The following is a 3,392-nucleotide window of genomic DNA, read 5'->3' as shown; positions in this document are numbered from 1 at the left end:
TGATGAGAACTGGAGAGTTTAGGGACAAGTATGACTGCCAATTACATCAGGTTGAAGATTTGGAAAAAAAATAAACAAACAAGAAAAAAAAACAAACACCAAACACTAAACATCTGAAACCAAATAGGGGGTATTAGAGATGGTTTGGGTGAAAAAAATATGATGGCCAGTTTTCAGAATTATTTTCAGTGTAAAAAAAAGATGATCAGATATAGCTAGAAGGCTGACTATTCCAAATTCTAGAAAACTTCAATTTGAGCAAATGACAGGATCTCTGACATAATTAACAGTAACAATAATGATATACCAGGATTTAATGTGATTGTCCCATGAAGATCACCTCAAAACTTCACTAATAATAACAATTTCATCTGCAAGTATAATAACACTTCCTCCAAAATGTAAAAATAGCATTGCTTATTAATGAATATGGCTTAAAATCAGTAACTCCAAAATTTTAGATGTAAGTGTTGAGCTACAGATTTTAACTCATTCTGGCTTGGATATATAACTCAATTTACAACATGGTTTTTTCCCTTGACCAAATTGTGGAGAAAAGACCAGAAAACAGTGAAGGCACCTAAGCACTGAGGTTTAGATCAATTGTTAAAGCCAAACAACAACAACAACAACAACAACAACAACAACAAAGCAGGCTAAATATCATCTCTACTTTTTTCTTCCTCAATACTCAGTACTACATTGAATAGGAGCACTATAAATGGGCATCACTCTCCTGTCCCTGGTCTTACAAGAAATATTTTCAATGTTTATCCATTGAGAATAATGTTAGCTGTGTTTTTTTTGTATATGATCTTTTTTATGTTGAGCTATGTTTCTTCTATACCCACTCTGATAAGGGATTTTAGACAATAGAATTATTTATTGTGTCAAACTTTATTTTTCTGGATCTATTGAAGTGTACATGTGATTTTTCTCTTTTATTATATTGATGTGATATGTTTTATTTTATTGGATTTTATATATCGCATTATCCTTGTATCCTAGGAATAAATGGCACTTAGTCATTAAAGTATAATATACATTAAAGTATAATACTTTAATGTGTTCTTGAAATTTGTTTATTAATATTGTGTTCAGAACTTTTGCACCTGCATTCCTCAGATATGTAGGTTGGTAGTTTTCTTTTTCTTTTTATATCCTTATCTGATTTTTATATCGAAGTAATGTTGGCTCCCTATAATGGCTCATTCTATGTATTTTTCAAGATTTTGAGGAAGAATGGTACTAATTCTACTTTTAAATGTTTGAAAGAAGTCTCCAATGAAGTTGTCTGCTGTGGAGTTTTGTGACATGATTAACTATTAAATCTCTAGCTTTTTTCCATGGTGCACCACTGAAGATCCTGGTGTACCCATGGGTCATCATCCTGCCTGGTGTTACCAGTATTGTAATAGCAAGCCATATTCAAAGTCTTGCTTCTGCAGAGTTGTTTTTTTTTTTTAATGCCAAAAATCTGCATCTTTGACCTGGAGTGGAAGAAGGCAGAAGTAGATGTGTTCCCACTACGTGGCCACAGATGTCAGAGGAGTATGAGAAGCTCTCTTCGGAAGCCCTGGAGGCTGTCTGTATTTGTGCCATCAAGTACATGGTGAAAAGCCGTGGCAAAGATGGTCTTCACATCTTAGTGCAACTCCACCTCTTCCATGTCATCTGTAGCAACAAGATATCCAATGCTGTGGCTGATAGGCTCCATACAGATATGTGGGGTGCCTTTAGAAAATCCCAGGGCACAGTGACCAGTGTTCACATAAACCATGTCATCATGTCCATCTGTAGGAAGCTGGAGAACAAGGTGCATGTGACTGAGCCCTACACAAGGCTAAGTTCAAGTTCCCTGGCTTCCAGAAGATCCACATTTTCAAAAAGGTGGGGTTGTACTAAGTTTAATGAAGATAAATTTGAATACATGATGGCTGAAAATTAGCTCATCCCACATGGCTATGGGGTCAAATATATCCTTAATTGTGGCCCCTGGACAAATGGTGAACTCTGAGCTCATAACAGCTTCTGCAGTCCCTCTACTTCTTCATGTGCACCAATAACTCTTATTTCCTGTAAGAAAAGAACCTCCTTATTATTGGTTTGTTCAGATGTTTTATTTCTTCCTGATTCAGTTCTGGTAGGTTGTATATCTCTAGAAATGTATCTATATATTTCACGTTAAGTACTTTGCTGGTAAAAAATTATTCATGGTAATCTCTTATGATTATATATAATTCCATAAAGTGAGTTTTAATGTCTCCTCTTTCATTTCCAATTTTATTTGAGTTTACTTTTTTTCTTAATCTAACTCATTTTTTGAAGAAACACTCTTGCTTTCATTGATCCTTTCCATTGTTTCTATGGTCTCTATTTCATTTATTTCTGTTCTGATATTTATTATTTCCTTCCTGCTGTTAAATTTGAGCTTAATTTTGTTCTAGCTTTTCAAGTTACTTGAGATGTAAGGTTATTTTTTTTATTTGAGATCCAATTTTTTTAACATGCAGTAATTGCAATAAAACTTCTCAAAACTGACCACTTTATCATTAAATAATGGTCTTTGCCTTTTATTGCCATTTTTTACTTAAAGTCTATTTTGCATGGCTATCCTTTTCTTTATAGTCTTCATACATTTAATTTCTATTCTATTTGCTTGAAATGTCATGTTCTATTTTTTATTTTGAGCCTATGTGTGTCTTTGTGGCTGAGATATGTCTCCTATGGGCAGCACATAATGGGATTATTCTTCCCTCAGTCATTATATGCTTTGTGGCTAGAAAGTTTAATATATTTGTAATTTATGCAATTATTAATATGTACTACAACTATTACTATCATTTTATCTTTTGTCTTTTGTTTATTTTTTGGTCCCAATTGTTTCTTATTCTCTCTCTGCTTTTGTAAGCTAATAGCCTTCCATGGTGATTTACTCAGTTTCACATGTTTGTTTGTTTAAGTTTTGCATCCAATCTAGGTATTTCCTCATTGGTTACCATAAAGTTTACACAATCATGTTCATAGATAAAATAGTTTCATAGTTTTTGCTGATAGCGATTTATCTTTCCTTGTCTGTAGAGGTCTCATCCTTTTATTATTCTCCTTTTATATTTTAATGTCACAATTTATCTGTTTTAATTTTTTTTTTATTTTTTAACTATATTTTATTTTTTCAGTGTTCCAGGATTCATTATTTATGCACCACATGTGCACCACCAGTGCTCAATGCAATACATTCCCTCCTTAGTACCCACAACCAAGCCCACCCATTCCCCCACCCTCTCCTTTCCAAAACCCTCAGTTTGTTTCTCGGAGTCCACAGTCTCTCATGGTTTGTCTCCCCCTCTGATTTCCTGCAATTCACTTTTCCTTTCCTTCTCCTAATGTCC

At 33.8% G+C, this 3,392-nt stretch overlaps 1 pseudogene; it reads left to right on the top strand.

Annotated features, from left to right (window-relative positions):
* The first annotated feature begins 1,377 nt into the window (after positions 1–1,377).
* Positions 1,378–1,830, top strand: LOC122900540 (annotated as a pseudogene).
* The last annotated feature ends 1,562 nt before the right edge of the window (positions 1,831–3,392 follow it).

This window comes from Neovison vison, chromosome 1 (assembly GCF_020171115.1).
Source record: "Neovison vison isolate M4711 chromosome 1, ASM_NN_V1, whole genome shotgun sequence".
Taxonomy (NCBI): Eukaryota; Metazoa; Chordata; class Mammalia; order Carnivora; family Mustelidae; genus Neogale; species Neogale vison.
This window is presented reverse-complemented; position numbering and strand designations above follow the sequence as displayed.